Source organism: Dermacentor silvarum, chromosome 4, assembly GCF_013339745.2.
Source record: "Dermacentor silvarum isolate Dsil-2018 chromosome 4, BIME_Dsil_1.4, whole genome shotgun sequence".
NCBI lineage: Eukaryota > Metazoa > Arthropoda > Arachnida > Ixodida > Ixodidae > Dermacentor > Dermacentor silvarum.
The window spans coordinates 199174093-199194428 of NC_051157.2; positions in this window are offsets into that span (position 1 = coordinate 199174093).

A 20336-nucleotide genomic window follows, 5' to 3' on the forward strand; every position below is an offset into this window, starting at 1 on the left:
CGTGAGTGGAGGCTGGGGTGTACGCTTGTACTACCATCATTCTATACCTCTCTTTCAGCTTTATGACGACTGCTACCCTCTCATTAATGCTGTAGAATTCATCAACGCTGCGCGTTATGTCCATATGGACTAGAAGCCCTACTCCGAATTTTCTCTTATCTGGAAGACCTCTGTAGCAGAGGACGTGGCCGTTAGTCAGCACTGTATAAGCCTCACCTGTTCTGATAACCTTACTAAGGCCAATAATATCCTAGGCAATACCTGATAATTACTCAAATAGCCTTGCTAGGCTAGTCTTACTCGATAGGGTGCGCGTGTTGAACGTTGCCAGAATGAGTTTCCAGTGGCGCGGCCTGTCCGGACCCAGAGATTCTTAGCACCCACTGCCGCGTCGCAGGTCTGACCACCGCCTTGGTCAGGTGCTCCGTAGCCTCCAGGGACTGAGGGCCGTGGGTTAATTGTAGGAGTCATGAGGGAGGTAGTGACCGAATACTGCACCATGGAGGCCAATTCCTGTTCTGGTGAGGGAGTGACTTTGTTGAAGCTTAGTCGGCTTTCCAAATTTCGTTGCACCTGGACTAGTATAGCCCCGCTAGTTCTCGGCGATATTCTTTTTTGCCAGTGTCAGGCGTCAATCCATGCCTGAAAATGTAGTGGACTGGAGGAGGATTCGAACTTACGACCTACAGATTAGAAGCCGGGCGTTCTACCTCTCCTCCACGCCACCACACTAAAATATAGCGGAGCAAATATTCGGAAGTAGATGAAGCATGTGTCATCATCATCATCAGTCTATTTTTATGTCCACTGCAGGACGAAGGCCCCTCCCTGCGATCTCCAGTTCCCCTGTCTTGCGCTAGCTATTTTAAAATTTTTCCTTGCAAACTTCCTAATGTCGTCGCCACACCTGTGTAGCATGTATATGTGAGGCATGCGTATGCTGCAGCAAAGATTCAGAGACCACTCACTGGTACTCAGCACATCCTAATGGCCTTTGAAGGGATTCACCTAGTGATAACGGTACGTAACATACATCTACCAGAAGTGCTTAGGTTTAATGTGGACGGAAACATCAGCCTGTCAGCAGCCGAGATAAGCAAGAGACGTTTAGAGTATTGAAGGAAAACAAATTGCTGGCTCTCCCGTCATCGAGAGTAGATGTAAGCATGAAATGGCTACCATGTGGCGTCTTTTGTTGACTGTGATGCCGCTGCCTTCAACAGCATTTCTTCTCGCAACAGTGCAGCGCCCTCAGCGTCTGTCGCCACTCTTTTTTTCTTGTCGCATCGAAGTAGCAGGCTGCAAATGTGCGGCCTTAGGTCCCCTGTATCTGCCTTTTGAACGTCGCCATTGGGAATGACAAATAAAACGTCAGCTTACTAGAAGTTACAGCTTGAGTGATATTGTGAAGAAACTTTAGGAAAAACTCGGAAGCAACATTTCTTGTAACATGTTTGTAGAGTAACTAGCGTATGTAATGCCAATCCTGTGCAAAGGGTTAAGGGCCAGAGACCGCATTTTGTTTACGTTTTGACTGGTTGCCCGGATGATCTAGGCTGAGATCAGCCTAGTTACGGTTTCATTCATTACCTTTATGTTGTCTTCACCTTCCTGTTCTAAAGCTGCATATTTGTTTGCGAGCACCAGCCTGAATTGGTCTGCTTTTACCCTTACTGCGTCTAGGTTGGCCTGTTTCTTCTTGACTAATTTTATTCTTTCGCTCTTCCAATTGAGAGAAATCCTTAGCCTCACTAACCTATGGTCACTGCACTTTACCCTACCTAACACTTCTATATCCTGCACTATGCAGGGATCGGGAGAGACTATGAAATATATTTCATATCTTGTTTCTCAATTAGGGCTTTTCCAGGTCCACTTCCTGTTGCTGCACTTCCTGAATACGGTAGTCATTATTCGGAGCCTATTCCTTTCCGCGAATTCTACCAACATCTCTCCTCTAGTGTTCCTAGAATCGATGCCGTAGTTGCTAATTGCTTGCTCACCAGCCTGCTTTTTCCCCTGTTCTTGCTCACATATTCAATCTAACGCTTCAATCAGGCGTCTTTGCCAAAGCAATGAAGTACGCTAAAGTTTCGGCAATTTTGAAAGGCGGTAGTCCTCATGATCCAAACAACTATAGGCCAATTTCGGTGTTGCCTGTATTTTCGAAGGGCCTCGAGAAAATCATTCACTCTCGTATGGTCAATTTCTTTGATAGATTTGGTGTTATAACTAATGCACAACATGGATTTAGGAAACACAGGTCAACAGAAACAGCCCTACTGTCAATAAAGGAAAACATAATAAAAAACATAGAAATGAATATCTATACGCTTGCTTTATTTATAGACTTTAGTAAGGCATTTGACTGCCTCAGCCATAGTATCTTATTAGAAAAACTAGAGCGTTACGGAATACGTGGAGTCTGTTTATCTCTATTTAAATCTTATCTAAGTGACCGATTCCAGGCTGTGTGCGCGAACGGTCACATGTCGTCTTTCCTAATGAACAGATTTGGCGTACCACAAGGAAGCGTACTAGGACCGCTTTTATTTAACGTCTACATCAATGACATTGTAAATATTTATACTAAAGCTCAATTCATTATATATGCTGATGACAGCACTGTCATGCTATCTGGAAATGACGTGCACAACTTAACAGTAGAATGTAATGCACTGCTAGAAAACCTATCTACCTGGTCTCAGTTAAACCAAATTAAAATTAATGCAACTAAAACTAAGATAATTATTTTTCGTTCCAAGAACAAATTACTGCAGTTAAACAATATTATCACTTTTGAAGGTCAAAAAATAGAAATAGTTGACAATCATAAAATTCTTGGCGTTTATTTCTCTTCAAACCTCTCTTGGGACATGCACGTCAATTATCTCTGTAAAAAGCTTTCTTCCGTGACAGGGGTTGTGTCACGATGCCGTAGTATACTTCCTATAAAAGCCAATATGCAGATTTACAATGCATTATTTAACTCACACTTATATTATTGCGCTTTAATATGGTGTACAACCACCAAAACTAACATAAATAAAGTTCTTTTGTTGCAGAAGAAGATAATTCGCTATGTTGGAAATATAGATTATTATTCAAGCACCAGAGAAGCGTTCCCTAAGTATAATGTTATTCGAATTGATAACCTATACACTTATCGTTTATTACATAGTGCACGATATTCATCAGAATTAGCTTGGAGCTACATAGAACAATTAGCCTCTTTAGAGCGACGCCCCATTAATGTGAACACAAGAAATCCTCAGATATGGTCCATTCCATACTTCAGAACACTCTATAAGCATCAGTCGTTAACACATAACCTGCCATTCACATTGAACAAGTACAAAAATATCGATAATTTCAGTAAGAAAGAACTCCGCTCTTACTTTGTACGCTTGTAATGTATCTGATGTAATTATTATTCTGCCTGTGTGTATGGTTCTGAGTATGTAATGTACAACTTGTTTCGTTTTTTTGTTGTTTTTTGTTTTTTAGCAAATGTTAACCTTGTGAATTCAGTCTCATGCTATGTTGTATAGCTGTTGTTTGATTGTTTTGTATAGCTTGTATTGTAATGTAGTGTTGTTTTAAATGCATTTTCGTCCATGAGGAATTCCTGCGACAGTTGGAATTATGTGAATTATGTACATGTGCGCACACTGTTTGCTGTGATATTGCCTTGCCTGGTCTTTTGGGTCACGTCAAGCTACGTATGTAGTTTTTAACCCAAAATGACCGTCCAGAATGTAAACTGGAGAATAAATTGATTTGATTTGATTTGATTTGATCTCGGTTTGTTCTCGCAACTTGCCGGCATGTTCTCGTTTTCAGTGCCCGAATAACTGCTCTGGCTTTTTGCTCAAGGTCGCTTGAAGGTCGCCGACACCGGAAGCTAAAAGCATTTCATGCTTAAAAAGCAGAGAAGAGATTGATGCGAACTGATTTGATGTTTTACAGTCATAGGTAGCGGTACAAGGTAGTTATTGAGTGGGTAAGAAGGTCAATGAAATGTAAACAAAAACGCTTGATAAAAACTGTCAGCCCTTCCACTGGGGTGGACATGGAAGACCAGCGAAGCTGTACTATGGTGGGAATTATGTATTTCCAGTTATGACTATTAAGATGTGATATTGTAATTGGTTATTTGATCTATTAAAGAATGAGAAATATATATGATCCGGTGGTTTTCATTTATTTAGTGACCACAGCGACCAGAGTTCAGGAACGCTTGGCGCGTGCGGACGCGTCCGTGCCGGCTCCGGCTTTCTCGCCAATTTAAATGCGTCTTTTGCCCAGTTTGGTGCCTTTTCTACGCGGAATCGGATTCTTGAAGTTCTTTGTAACCTGGGAAGACCACATTTCGGCAAGTCCGTGACCTCTGGACTTTTTTACGAGTGATTTCATCTCTCGCCGCCACGTCACGGTCTCTAAGCCTAATGCCGAGTACGGCCACCGCCATCAGTGCCCGTCTCGACTCCGACCAAGCCGCCACCGCCGACCTGAGGCCTCCCTGCGCCCACCCCGGCTGCGGGGGCCTCCAGCAATCACAACAAACGAGCATTTCACCCGAGAACGACCCTACAGCGATGGCATACGACGTTAAAGGCCAAGACATGAGCCCGGACGACTTTACCGCAGACGCTGGCTGGACTATCGTGGCCCCGCGCCCGTCAGTAATCAAGACTGCGTTGAGCCAGCCCGACCTCGCTAACCTACAGAGAAAGGGAGGAAATACGAACGCAACCGTCTCAACAGCGAGAAACTCCGTGAACAAAGCAAGCAGGATGCCCGCGCTGCCCCAAGACGACAGCAAGATCGTGATTCGCATACGTGGCGGAATCAACAGAGCCAAGGTAGGCCAACTTATGGTCACCAAAGGAATTTGCATGGCTGCTTGCACCGAACCTAACGAGCGAAGCCAGGACACGATATGCCCCAATTTGAAGCAAAACATCATGGTGGTCAGCACACCGTCCGAAGCGAACGCAGCGAAATACCTCAGGATCCACAACATTTCCATCCGAGAACAAACGTTTCAGACCACTGCATATAGGACGGCGCCGCACGAAACGTGCAAAGGCGTTATAAGAGGAGTCCCGCTCGATGAGACGCAGGAATCCATAAATCGCAAGACCGTCAACCCACGCAACCCGCTCGCACTGGCGGCAAAGAGAATCAAGGAAACTGTCACGGTCATCATCGCCTTCGACGGCATTCGAGTCCCGAACTATGTCAGATACGACAACGCCCTGGTTAAGTGTTCCCTTTACCGCAAGCAGATCGCCATGTGCCACGCGTGCGGCAGACTCGGCCATCGTGCCGACGTATGCCCCTCGCCCGACGACGCCATTTGCAAAGGCTGTGGACTCGCAAACCCTTACGCAGACCATGTGTGCACCTCGAACCAAATGTGCGCTTTGCGCGGGAAATCAGGTCCCGGCCAGCAAGGAATGCACGAACCGCTTCCAACTCCCCTACGTCGTCCGAAGGAAACGAGTTGATAGAAGAATCGCAGCGAACGCAAGCAAAAGCACCACGGGGCCAGGACCAATCGCTCAGAGTCAGCAAGACTTCCCGCCGCTAAAGAACGGCGAGAGTACCGCCATAAACGACAACGTGGCCGGCAACGCAGATGCTCGCTTGACCGGCGAGCGGGGCGCGCTCGAGATCGAGCCGCGGTCGCCCGTCGTCACGGACCGGAGAGTGCTCCAGGAACCCGAGCCAGAGATCCACGTCAAGGATACGATTCGCCCTCAGCCCACGAGTTGGCGGTGATGACCGGCTGACCTGGGCCCAACGAGCTCATCAGCCGCAACAACAACAGGAGCGACAACAGCAGCAGAACCAACAGCAGGCCGCCAGCCAGGTGAGTCCAACGGCACGGCCAGAGCAGGTATAAATAGAAAATACGATTAAAAGACTAGAACACGAAAACAAAGAGTTAAGGCAAACAATCACAAAACTCGTCGAGGAAATCAGACACCTCAAAACGCCGCCAACGCAGCCACCCTCCGACTCTAATCAAACCGAAATCACATCTGAACCCATGGTAGTGGAGGTGCCGGTCGCGGAATCCACGCGCAATCCACATAAGAGAAAAGCCGCGACAAATACACATCTGTCGAGCACGGACAGCGACATTAAGGAAATCAAAGAACTGCTCGGCGGGCTTGCAACTACGGTCGCGTCGCTGAAGGAAGGGCAAGACAAACATGCGACGAGAGTAGGGATCCTCAAAGAAAGCTACGACAGGATAACGCTACAAATCAACCACATGATGGAGACCATCAACAGCCACGGGGCAAGGCTCAACGCGCTAGAAATGGCAGACCACCCGTCTGTGATGTCACAGTCCACTATCACCAAGCTACCTCGGGCGTTGTCGCTCGACAGACGCAGCAAAAACATAGGCCTCACAAAGGCCACCCAACGCCAACAACAAAGATGGCAGCGCCAACTGAACCGTTTCGCGTTTGGCAATGGAATTGTAGGGGCTACGTAGGGGCTACGCCTGCAACAATACATTCAAGCCAAAAAAGGCAAACCCCAAGTCATTCTCCTACAAGAGACAAATACCGCTACACCCTCGCTATCCGACTATGACGTGAGCCGCTACGACACCGCAACACAAATGCAGAGGTATCGCCACGTTGGTCAACAAGCTAGCCCACACGAGACGCAATATTAATCACGACAGCAGCAACTGCGAGTTCATTCTCACGGAAGTCTTCCCTAGAGCAAAGAACGCCAAGAGCATATTAATCCTAAACGTTTGCAGCAGCCCCAAGCACAGAGCACAAAAATTTAGGCAAATATTCAAGCTTGCCTGCAACCGTGCCCGCGATAACCCCATGATCGTGACCAGGGACTTCAACGCCCCTCACACGGCCTGGGGACACAGTCACCAGCAGGGCCAAGGGGAAGGACTTACTAAACGACGCCGATGAACGTGACCTAATGCTCATTACGAACGTCGCATACCCCACAAGAACGGGTAACTCAGTCAACCGCGACACAACACCGGATCTCACTTTCGTCCGGAACGTTCCAAACTATCAGAGGAACAACCTCTTCGAGGATTTGGGCAGCGATCATCACATTGTTGACACAACGATCGACACCCCATCCAGAGAACCCAGAAAAATGACGTACGTCGACTCGGACAAGTTCCGCGAGTTCAGACACGAACGCCGAACAGGCAAAGAATCGATCGAACAATGGACGTCGCAACTAAAGGCCGACGTTAAGGCGGCCACAAAAAAAATAAAGACAGATCTACCCGTTCAAAGCATGGACAGCCGACTGGCTCACATGCTCGAAGCCAAACAATCGCTCACCAGGAGATGGAAAGAACAAAGACACAATCGAAGGCTGAGGAAAAGAATTTCTTCCCTCAACCGGCTGATTGAAGAATATTGCACGCAACTATCTAACCAGCAATGGAACGAAGTGTGCGACGCCGCGGACGGCCGCATCAACAGCGCGACGACATGGCACCTGCTTAAACACCTTTTACACAGAACCAGAACCAAAGCGGACCAAGGTCGCACGCTGAACAGGATCATGCACGAAGAACTCAAGAATACCACGGAAAATGACCTCATTGATCGTCTCGCCGACAAGTACCTCCCGCTGACAAAAAATGCTAGAGGCACGACCGCCGAAGCATATCGCGGCAAGGCCAACCCAGAGCTAGATCGGGACTTCTCAACCGAAGAGGTACGCACAGTGCTTCAGAATCTAAACAGCAAGTCAGCGCCAGGGCCGGACGGCGTAACTAACAAGGCACTTAGAAACCTAGACGACACCTCCATCGAAACCCTCACTGAGGAAATCAACAAAATCTGGAGGAATGGAGCAATACCCGAAGACTGGAGAAACGGACCTCATCGTGCTCATCCCAAAACCTGGCAAGGTGCCCAACATGAATAACCTCAGACCGATGTCGCTGACGTGTTGCGTCGGCAAGGTAGCCGAGCACGCGGTCCTAAACAGGCTCTCGAAACATCTAGAAGAAAAAGATATCTACCCCGCAACAATGATCGCCTTTAGACCTGGGCTGTCCACCCAAGACGCCATGAAACTCCTCAAACATGAGATCATTGACGAAGACACGAGAGACGCGAAAGTAATCCTAGGGCTAGACCTCGAAAAGGCCTGCGATAATTTATCGCATGACTACATACTCGATACAATCTCTAACCTCGACCTCGGCACTAGACTCTACGCCTATACAAAGTCGTTCCTGAGCGACAGAACGGCCACCCTCCGTCTAGGAGAAATCAAGTCCCAGAAATACAAACTAGGCAGCAAGGGCACCCCGCAAGGCTCTGTGATCTTTCCGCCGCGTTTTAACCTTGCGCTAGCCGGCCTAGGCAAGAGACTGGATCAAATCGAGAACGTCAAATACACCATATACGCAGATAACGTAACGCTGTGGATCCCCGGAGGTAGCCTGGGATCAATTAAGAACCCTCTACAGCAAGCGATCGACACCATCGAGGAATACCTCGCTCCCATGGGTCTGCGATGTTCGCCCGCTAAGTCGGAGTTCCTCGTCTATAAACCATCGAGAAGCGGTCCCAAGCCAAAGAGCGAAATCAGAGACACGCACGCCATTACTATCAGAACAAAAGACGGAGGAACCATTCCGCACGTCAGCAAAATCAGAGTTCTCGGTATGCCCATTGAGAGCAACGGCTCTAACGCTGTGACAGTGGTGAAGATCGCCACAAAGTCGGATAACGCCAAAAATCTGATGCGACGCGTAGCAAACAGACAACACGGCCTTAAGGAAGAAAATCTCCTCAAGCTCACAAACGCCTTCGCGCTATGCCACTTCACCTACGAGGCGGCTATGCACAAATGGAAGGTAGCGGAGAAGGACAAACTCAATGCGCAACTGAGGAAGCTAGTCAAACTAGCACTGGCAATCCCCAAGTGCACCGGGACAGAGCTCCTGCTGCCACTGGGGGTACACAATACACTTGAAGAAATCGCCGAAGCTCAAGAACGGCTCAATTGACAAGACTCGCTGGAACCCAACCGGGTAGAGAAATCCTAGCCAAACTAGGTAATGACACCATAGCAATCGAGAATTTATATGAAAGTGTTCCGACGGACACACGCAACTCCTACACGGTTCGCCCACTCCCGCGCAACATGAATCTTACGCACCATCAACCCAGAAGGCTGGCACGCGGATCGTTCATCCTGCGCGAAATACGTGACAAGATCTAAGCCTGTTTCGTAGACGCGGCACAGTGCCTGTCCAGGCAGGCCTTCGTTGCCACCACGGTCAATAAGCAAGGTCAAGTCACAAACGCTCTCACAGTTAAGACCCACAAGTCCGAGATAGCAGAACAGGTCGCCATCGCACTCGTACTCACAGACCCGACCACCAGCCACGTCTACAGCGATTCACGCTCGGCCGTCAAAGCCTTTCTGAAAGGCGCCGTTGCGGGACAAGCACTACATATAATCAATACATCCGCACCGCTGCAGCATCACAGCATCTGCTGGTTCCCGGCACACCTCGGAGAGATCGAGGACGCCCGTCCCAATCTCAGCGAGATGGCTCACAGGAGCGCGCGAGACCTAACCCTCCGCGACGCCACCTATTCTGGTCGTGACCATCCCCGCGAGAATCGGGATCCTCCCTCCACATACAACGAGGTCACAAAGTACTTTTATCTAGACCGCAGAATATACAGCACACCTCACAATAAGCTCACCAGGCCTCAAGCCATCACCTTCAGAATGCTTCTAACCAACACGTACCCCACGTAGAACAGACTACATCACTACATGCCTGAGCTATACACAACATCATACTGCGAAAATTGCCTTAGAAAACTAGACGTACATCAGTTGCTCTGGCCGTGTGGTCGGACCCAAGCAAACAAGAATCAAGACTCCGCCAGGCTACAAGAAGCACTACGCAACACGGACCTGGCGAAACAGCTCTGGGCCGTCCAGTGAGCCCGCGATGCGGCCAGGGAGCTAAAACTCCCGGTCCCAACGTGGGAGTAGCCCGCTCTATGGGGCCTTGCGCCCCGTAACCCGCAGGACCTTACAATAAAGTTATCCCACCCACCCACAGCGACCATGGCCTTATGGTCGCTACGGTACACCGCCATAGGGTGTACGGCAAAGGTTGGCACGTTCTTCATAAACACGTCACCAACGCCGCGCGCGTTCGGTACGAACGCAGTCAAAACGCCGCCGCCGTCGACAACAGTTGTGCGCGTTGTTTGTGTGACCGCACACAACCGCTGTCAAAACGCTAGCTACATGACGAACGGCTAAACGCCGTTGTCGACACTCTTTGGGGAGAGGGGGGCGAGAGCCCAGAGAGAGTCGGTGGCAGAGACCGGCAGGGTTAGAGAGCCGGCATGCAACGCGTTGCTTGTAGGCTGCCTTGGGCGCATGCGCCGCAGTGGGAGAGCGGGCACTCACACGCACAGTCTAGCCACCGTACGCACAGTCTAGGGTGCCTCGATGCCCTCCTCTCCCACCACTCCTCTTCCACTGGGAAGTCGCGTTTGATCTCTCAAACGCTGCCGGACTACTTGGCGCGGTAACACATGTGCAGCATCCACGCGCGCATAGCTGTCCCTTTATTGCCACAGAAAGTTGTCCGCGAGTATAGGTGACTATTTGTCACCGCCCCATTTCAAAGGGGACACCAATAAATCATCATCATCATTAGCGCCAAATTTAAACCGTAAAGCGATTTATTACAGCTGGCGTTAGAGTGCTAATGGTAGAGTGAGTGTTATGCAGTCTGTTTGCATGCGCAGGTTTTTGAGAGGCAGCCAGGATGGAGAGAGGGGTATTATGCGTGTGCACGTCTTCAGCGTGCGTGTGTATGGTTGTATGCGCGGGTGCGCGCGTGTATGTGCGCGCGTGCGTGTGCCTCTGTATTGGCATTTACCTGCGCGCGAGTGCGTGTGTGAGCATTCGCGTGTGCGTGCACGTGTTAGTGAAGAAGTATTCAAGGGTGAATATCTCAGCAACCTTCGGTTTGCATATGACATTGCCCCATTCACCATGCATACGTGTGAAGAAATGTGCGGGTGTTTGTGTGCGCATGGATGCCTCCGCGTCCGTATTTGCGTGTGTGTCCATGCCAGGGAGAGTGTGTGCGTGTTAGTGTGCGAGGGAGAGAGTGTGTGTGCGTGCGACAGAGTGAGAGTGTGTGTGTACCAGGTAGAGAGTGTGTGTGTGCGCGAGGGAGTGAGTGAGTGTGCGTGAGGGAGAGACAGCGTGTGTGTGCGAGCGAGGGAGAGAGAGTGTGTGTATGTGTGCGTGCGAGGGAGAGAGAGAGCGTGTGTGCTTATCTGTGCGTGCATATTGTGTGTGTCAGGGTGTGTTCGTGTAGGTGTGCATCTCCTTCCTTACACCTGCTCTAGGAGACATATTGTATAGAGAGTTTATGCAAACCCATGTTTAAATCCACGAGAGAACACATGACAATGCATTTAAAGCATTCTCTCTTTCTGAAAGTGAAACCCACGCAAGAAAGCGCCTGAGGCGTCACGATCGCAGCAAAGAGAAAAAAATTGAAAGAGAGGGGACACTGGGCGAAAACTGGCAACAGGAAATACGTCACGCTAGTATTCATGCCGTCCGTTAGCTGCCGCGACCATCGGAAAAAACGAATGTGAAATCAAGTTAACAGACATTGTTTTATTTTTTAACTGCGGCGCTGCTTAAGCCGGGCGTAATGCGTCAACCGCGAACAGAAAATGTGGGCCGATCCTGGCGGTTGTGCAGAAAGGGCCCAAGCGCAATAGCACATACACATGTGAAATAGCGAAGCTGACCCTGGCTAAGTCTGGCTAAGCATGGTTGGGACTGCTTAAGCTTAGTCAGTCATCGATAGCCAATGGATAGTTAATCAACAGGTAATCAATAATAAATAAATTCCGGAAAATATTCGGGATGACTTTGTAGTGCTTAGCCTAGCCCAAATACGTGGTCAACACCTTGCGATAGCCAATCGATAGACAATCAATATCTAATCGATAATCGATCAGTAATCAATAAATTCCGGAAAATGCTAGGGATGACTTGGTAGTGCTCAGCCTAGCCAAATACCTTGCGATAGCCAATCTTTAGCCAATCAATAGCTAATCGATAATGAACGAATCAATAAATTGCGGGAAATGCTGGGGATGATTTGGCCGGGCTTAGCCTAGCCCAAGTACATGGCCAATACCGTGCGACAGCCAATCAATAGCTAATAGATAATCGATCAATAATAAATAAATTCTGGAAAATGCTGGGGATGAGTTAGTAGTGCTTAGCTATAGCCCAAAAGCCAGGGCTATAGCTAGGTGCCCATCAGCTCCGCTGTCTCTTCAGTATTGCTCCTGCAGTGCAAGCTACGCCAATTTTTAAGCGAAGCTTTATAGGTTCGCAAGTTTCGGCGGTGGTGGTGGTGTCACGGTGAAAAGTGGGCCGATCCTGGTGTGCAGAAAGGGTTCAAGCTCAATATGGCACATACCAGGGACAAGAAAAAGAGAGAAAGAAAGAAAGGAAACAGAAAAAGAGAGAAAGAAATAGAGAGAGAGAGAGAGAGATGTAAAGAAAAGAGAAAGGAAGATAGAGAGAAAGAGAACGAAAATCATCAGCCCTTCCGCTGTCGAGAAAATGGGGATAAGCGAAGGTTGTAGTATGTGTACTTGACCAACTACTTTCCCTTCCCTTTCCTGCTACTTTTCATTCCCTTTGTGCGGAAAATGTGCAGGATCTGAATAGCCTCAATTTCCACAAGGGTCCCGTCAAACTGACTGCAGTGCAAGTTTAACCATCCTTCGTCGTGCAGTGCGGCTGGGACGCTGATGACCGAAGACGCGTATGCATAAGTCAAGTTCGTCTATTACTTAGAGCTTCAGCTTGCGCGATAGTTCTTGGCTAACAAAAGTACGTTGGCTGCCGCTGTCAAGAATGCCTCGTACATAGCAGCAAAGATTGCGGCCCGCATCCATGCTCTAAACGTATGAAGTAGAATAGCCGTGTCAACTCTTGCAACGGTTCTCACTGCCTACTTGCATAGCATGCATCGACGCACTGCTGAGAGACTTCTTCAGTTGAGGTATAACCGCCTGCGATCCGTTCTTATAACACATATATGAAGCATTTCTGCCGGCGCAGTGGCTGCTAACCTTGCGGCGGCAATTCTGGGCCCGGTGCCCCTTGGTAGTGCACCGGAAACAGCGGCCGCTTGCCGTGAGCAGACGCCTTTTCTCGTTGTATTCCAAAGCGGAGTCGCACTATGAAGTTGCATGATGCTTCTCGCAAAAGACGCACGTTTCAGTGGCACTGTTCTTAAGCACTGGTGCCGATGAAGCTGGTGTCTTTCGGCGACCGGATCCGGGCAGCAGGTACTGTCTACTGGACACCTCTAGTGGTCCGTGTGCTGTTCTCCTCTACAGTCAACCTTGGCGCGAAAATACTGCAAGAGATCTTTGAGGTCTTCCTTCGCTGTGGGCCTCCGGTTCCGATCATTATTTGCCTTAAGGACATCAAATTACCAAGGTGTCTATGGTAATTACCATGACATCTTGAGGGATGGCTTTCCTTTCGCCGAGCATTGCTGCATATGATGGTGCAGGAACTGCGAGACCTCTCAGTCTTCTTATATTAACCTGTACGAAATCATATAGATTCCGCAATCCCGCGACATGGGTCGAAGTGCTCACCGGAGTGAGGGTAGGTAGGTTCATTAAGATACTTTGCCTCGATAATCTTTGCGTTTGCGAAACGTTCCTTGAGAACCTCAATGGCATCGGTGTAACTGTTCTCGGTAGTAAGGATCCCTGCGATAGCCTTGGCTGCCGGGCCGCCCAAAAGAGAGTGGAAATATTGGAACTTGTCGATGTCACTGAGGGGAGAGTTCTCATGCACGTTGGGGCGGAACAGATCCCAAAACGACTGCCACTTCATCGTCGATCCATCGAACCTTAGTAGGTCCAGTTTGGGCTGTCTTGGTCCAAGTGGGGCAGTGGCACTCACTTGGGGACCGTTCTCACTAGACGGCATCCCACTGGTAGGCTGTATGGGCGGCGGCTGTAAACGAACGCCTGTACCGGTGGTCGGAAGATTTGAGAGCTCCAAAATATGGTGTCGCAGCAGACCAAGGGCGCCTGCGGCCTGATCTTCATATTCCAGTACTGAATCGTAGTCAGCTGCGACCTCATCGTCGGACCTCTCGGCATGAAGCTCACCGTTGATCTTCATGAGCCCATTCGTGCTCTTCTCGAGACGCTGAAGGATAGTCCGGAGCGATGCCAGGTTGAACTCGTTGGATTCAGTGAGGTCGCTGGTCTCTTTCACAAGTGGCATCTGCTGAGCAATTCGAGCTGCATGCATTTTATTCAAGCGCTCCATGGCCCATCCAAGTCGAAGTCCTGCTCCCGGGTTCCGGAACGAAATGTAAAGGCCTTTTCGTAGGAAAGAGCAGGCTGCGTTGTCGGGGACGGACAAGCCTCGAGACAGAGAGACAGTGCGTCAGCTAGTTTTCAGGGTTTCTTTTCTTTTTTGCTTTCTCGTGCCCATGCACCGCATACCGCGTGCCACGCGCACTCCTCTAAACTTCGTTCTCGTCGGCTTCTATGCGCCGCAAAGTGTAGCAGACGACGCTACCACTATACTTGGAACAGGCGTTTCAACAAGGTGATCGGCCAGCAATGACCGCCTTCGTTTCGTCTCGATAACGGAACAACCTGGAACGCGTCAGCTGTTCAAGGTTCCTTTGAGTACCCTCAGACTGAGGGGAACCTGTACTCCTCAGCTACCGAATCACGCAGCCACAGGGGACACTTGGCTGCCCATGGCACTGCCGCATATGAGAGAACTTCGGCCTCAGCCGTCCCGACACATGCTCCACAGCAGCAAGCTGCCACCATCCAACCATTCGCAGGGACCCGACGGCTGCAGACCCCAAAAAGTAAAAGAGCTCCTGATCAATGTCGCTGCAAGAAATAGATGGTGAACTTCTCAAAACCTGTTATCATTTGTTCTTAACTTGAAGTACCCAATGCCTAATACTCGTAATTTGTTCGCGGCTTGAAGTACCAAAGGAGTACTCTAGAACATGTGTATTGCATTGTGCCGTGCATCCTTCACAGCGGACAGCATTTGTGTATTGCAATCTCTTTGTTATAATTTTTCACCGTTTCTGTGTCGCGAGTGCCCTGAGGCGCCTATTGCGCTTCAAAGCAGTATTAACTTACTCACATTTGCTAACCAACTAATTTTTAGGGAATAAATATGTTGTATTGCCAGTTTCGGTTTCGGTTCTGTATTGTTTTACAATCGCCATTCAGTTTACGAACATTGTACACGCTGATGGCGCTAGTGTTCTCCTGTATATAAAACCGTCCATGTCATTAAACTCTTGCTATTCGTCTCAGTCTACTTCTGCCTCTTGGAGTTCCTTCCGCGGCGCCAGCCCAAAATATCACACTTGGCTGCCTATCTATGAGTAACTGGGTATGTGTAGCTCTTCAATGACCAAAAACTAATGTACATTTCCCTGTGCTGGGCGGAGTCGAGCCAGCGTTGTACATTTTCTGACAATCTTTTTAACACGAAAATGTTTTATGCTGGGGTCCACCATCAACTTCCTGCAACGGATATGACGTCGGCGCGAACGCGTGAAGTAGACGGCGACCAGTCCTTGCTTTCTGGCGCCGTCTTCGGCCATCTGGATGGCCCAAAGCTACTCTTGTGGGTCCGAGCTGAGCAGCAAAATCGTCTACAGCTCAGCCGTAGTTATGATGCGTGTAGTTTAGGGCGGTGGGTGATGGCGGGTGAGGCTTTGGGGCATGCGAGTAATATACCTAGATAAACGCACTCTTGCACAGCTTATACTTGCCAACTGCCAATGGCGAATTCTCTCCATCTTGCTAGGGCACTGAACATTGCCTTTGTCAGTTAAGGTCCTCAAACGCGTGTTGTAATTGATCTAGAGAATTGCTGAATACGACAATTTTCTCTGCAAACCACGGAGTGCCGGGATAGTTGCTGCTGATCCTCATTTCTGCAGCTTCACAGTTTAATTGGTTGAATACTTCTAAGCATGCAGTCCGCAACTTTGAAGAGATTGCCTCATTGCGTTACCCCTTTTGTGTTAGGCATTTCCCGCTTTCCTTGTGAAAAGTTTAGGTAGTTGTTGGATCCTTACAAATATTTGCTAACGTATTTGTAGCGTGATACTACGCGCTGCAGTGATCGGACCACAAAAGACAACAACACGCAAGCACGCTCACGGTGCGCAAGCTGTGGAATCGGGAGTGACAAGACCGAAGGCCGCAGTGTTGCCAGGTCCGACGAGGCGGCGTAGCCAAAAGCTTGAGAAGTTGTAGCCCAAATGTAACCAAATAGAAACAAAGTCCAAAATATTTCGTAGCAAATATAGCCATTTTTATTTTCAATTTTATTTGTGTATACCTTTTCACATTCGACTACGGCAATCCTTTTTTGCACATGTCGTAACAATATGTCCGTGCCGCCGTGTGGGTCGGCCCTTGACATCAATAACAGCGACATCATGCTTGCACAGACCACTTTTTGGTTGGCCCCGGAAGCTCTTAAGTTCCAGCGAATCGCTGCAGCGGGCGAAATCAGTGCTTTTATTTTATAACAGATAGTACTAAGTTTTACTTTTTTGTTATTTACAGTAATATTAACTACGAACTCTGCTTTTTATTAGCTGTCGTGAACACAAAATAATGTTCAGCGTCAGCGATCTCTCACGTTATCTCTGCCTACGGCGTAGAAGTTCAGTTGTCCAGCGATCTGCGACGGCGACGTGCTCACAGCTTCCTTTTTGATAAGCTAAAACAAGTCTGTGGCACACACGCACACACGCACACCCACGCGGCCGGCTCTGCCAGCTAAAACACAGCTTTCGAGAATTGCTTTTACCTGATCAGAGCCACCTCTGGAGCGTGGATTAGGGCGCCACTTATAGCCCAAACACAGCCAAGTCGCAGATTTTCAGCAGCCCAAATACAGCCACATAGCCAACTCGTCCAAGCCGACGCCAAAAATTTTTCCCGTAGCTCAATTTGGCTATATATAGCCAAACCTGGCAACACTGGGCCAGCGTCGCTTTGTCCCACTCCCTTATGATTAAGCGGGCCCTGTTTAAATATAACTTGTGGCGATTAGGCACCAACGTTTTTCCTGGTTCTGGTTTTTCCTCGCCCACAAATTGGTGACTCCTGAATTCGGGTTATCGCTTTCAGCTCCTGCCCTACACTTGCACCAACCGCTTCGCTAGGCCTACCGCCACCCGGAGTTCGTGCCCCGCTGTCTTCGCTGTCCGCCTGCTATCCAGCAAGCCATGGCCTCGGATTCCTCCGGTCAAGTACCGTCATCAGCGCCATCACCCTGCGAACCAAAGGTCTCCGATGTCAAGCTCCCCGAGTTCTGGTCGTCGGACTCGGTACTTTTGTTTATCACCATGGAATCCTCGTTCCGTGTCACCGCCTCAGTTCGCAGTTTACCATGTTCGATCACTTCGTTGGAGCGCTTTCGATAAATACTGCTGCGGTTGTTCGCGATGTCCTACGCCCCCCGAAAAACCGGACAGACGTTGGTGCCTGGTGGCCAAAAATTATATTTAAACAGAGCCGGCTCACTCAAGCGGGACCAAGCGCCGCTGGCCTGTATGCGCCGCGCACTGCTTGACAATACATTGTATTCATTACTGCTGGTATTTCTCCATAATTAAGCGCCGTTTAGTAATCCATAAAGCTCAATTAGAGAGGATGGTTTACTACGCAGATTTCTAATTATGTGTTTCAAGACTCGGATGTGATCTATTACACAGTCTTTCTCCTAAAGCCAGCCTGTTCTCAGGGTTGACTGTACTCACAAGGTCAATCCAAATAGGTCGCGAAGCTTTGGGCGAGAAGCGGTTCAGAACAAATTTTCACCGATATCAGCAAGGGTGGTTATGGGAGCAGCAATTGAATCGCGACTAGGTGAGGAGGAAACAAACATTAGGAAAGAAAAAAGCATTTTTTAAATAAAACGAGACACAGTTTCATTCAACGAAAATAAAATTCCTAATCAATTTTATATATGCATGGCGAGAAAAGAAAAGACAACTCTATTTTACTTTTTCATTATCAATACCGTCTTTCAGCGCCCACCTTAGGAGGGGGCGTTGACACCGCTACCACTTGCAATGCTATCTAGCTCTTGAAGTGTGCAGAAAGGGGCGCTCGTAAAGTTCACCTGTTACAATGCGCCCCCCTCCCACGTTGTGTTGTTTTGTTTGTCGACGTTTGTCTGTTTCGTGGCGTGGGTAGTTTCATCGCTTCTTAACCTGTTCAGTCAGAAGTAGTGAATTACGACCGCCGGATAATTGTTTACTTTAGCTGATCTTGTGCGGCTTCGCTGGCCGACGGGCTTGGCGTCCGACAATGGGACCAGCCCTCCATGTTCAAAGATTTCTTGTTCTTTCTGGAAGTTTGCGCGCGAAAACCGGTTCTGATTATGAAGCACGCCGTAATGGAGGCATCCGGAATAATTTTGACAACCTGGGGTTCTTTATTGTGCGCTACAACGCAACCACACGGGCGTTTTTGCATTTCGCCTCCATCGAAATGCGGCCGCCGCGGCCGGGATTCGATCCCGCGACCTCGTGCTCAGCAACGCAATGCTTTAGCCACTGAGCCACTGTGGCGGGTTAGCCGAAGATTTTGTCGACCTTCAAAAACAGTATCTTCTGTGCCGCGGTGCGATTTCAACATCCGTACGGCTGAACTTTTTCTGTACCGCTTTCTGCGCTGAAAGCTCGAAACGCCCACCAAGTCGAATGGTGGGGCATTTGAATGTACAGCTCTAATGGAAGGCCTCCGAAAATTAATTTCGCGCCTTAGAGAACAAAATGACGTCACTTCTGTTTTTAACGAATATGAAGTCACATTATTTTTTCTTCCACCGGAAGTGTTCCCTCCTCACACTAAGTGGTTCATGGTGCTAAGCCCCATGAACCGCCGATGAACTGCCATGTTTTGAACGTATGGGCTTCTATGGAAACTTCTCTACCAGGTATATTTACCTTGGTACTCAGGTCGTCCTGATTGTACTGGAAATCATCTTGGTAAATATTTTGTATAATACTGCAAGAAAGCGAATCCAGCCTATGGAGTATATATGGCATTCTTCGAAGTCTATTGTATCCTTGAAGTCTTCAAGCATTGCGAATAAAAGGTCACAAGCTTTTCGAGCATAAGATTCTTCTCAATCTCGGATCAAATCGGCTGTTATTCCATTATATCCTGCCTTTCTTTTCTCGTGACATGTCTTGCGAAGGCCTTCTAATTTTATCACTAGTACACATAGAACTTTATCACGTTCGTCAGTACTTCCAATCAAGGTTACACGGCTGTTCAAGGAGGACACTGACAACACCATCATTTGGATACCGGGTCACGCTGCCATCACGGGTAACCTGTATGCCGACAGAGCAGCTCGAGAATTTGCACATAACCGAGCACTCATCACGCCGACTGCAGATGACCCTGACCCAGTTGACCCGAGTACTCAGCAATCCTGAACTACCACAGAGGGTGTCGCTTGCGATATCCCCCACCCCATCGAATACTAAAGACGGAGGATGCCGCTGCCTGGCGTAGGCTCCAGACAGGCACTTACACCAACCTACACATATTACATCGCATGCACCCCACAGCCTACAAGGACGAATGCCTGGGGTGTGGGGCCACACCAACCCTATACCACATTACTTGGGAGTGCACGCTACACAACATAGAACACCATGACACGAACACCACGACGGAGCAATGGGAGGCACTGCTGTCCAGCTCGGCCCTCGACGACCAGCTCAAGCTGATCCAGAGAGCAGAGAAGATGGCAAGAGCCAGCAGAGCCCTGGACTAGGGGCCCCGACCATTAGCGATGCCCCATTGGGGCAAGACAAAACTATCTTTGGATTAAAGTTTATCTATCTATCTATCTATCTATCTATCTATCTATCTATCTATCTATCTATCTATCTATCTGGGTATACGCTACAGTGGAGTGTAGCATCTCTCTAGAGCTTTTGCTATATCGTCTATCTTGCTGATGACATGCCGTCGTTTTTCACTGCCTACATCTGGATGTTGCCTATGACAAATGTATTTCTATTTCATGGTGCCTCTTTTTGCGACTTGCTCAATCTTTCCGATTAATTGAATATCGCTACCGTTATTCTTGTTTTTCAGCTTTGACACTTCATCAAATTCACTCTCAACTCTGGAGTTAGACCCTTTTTAGCGTTGTCGATGATTTAT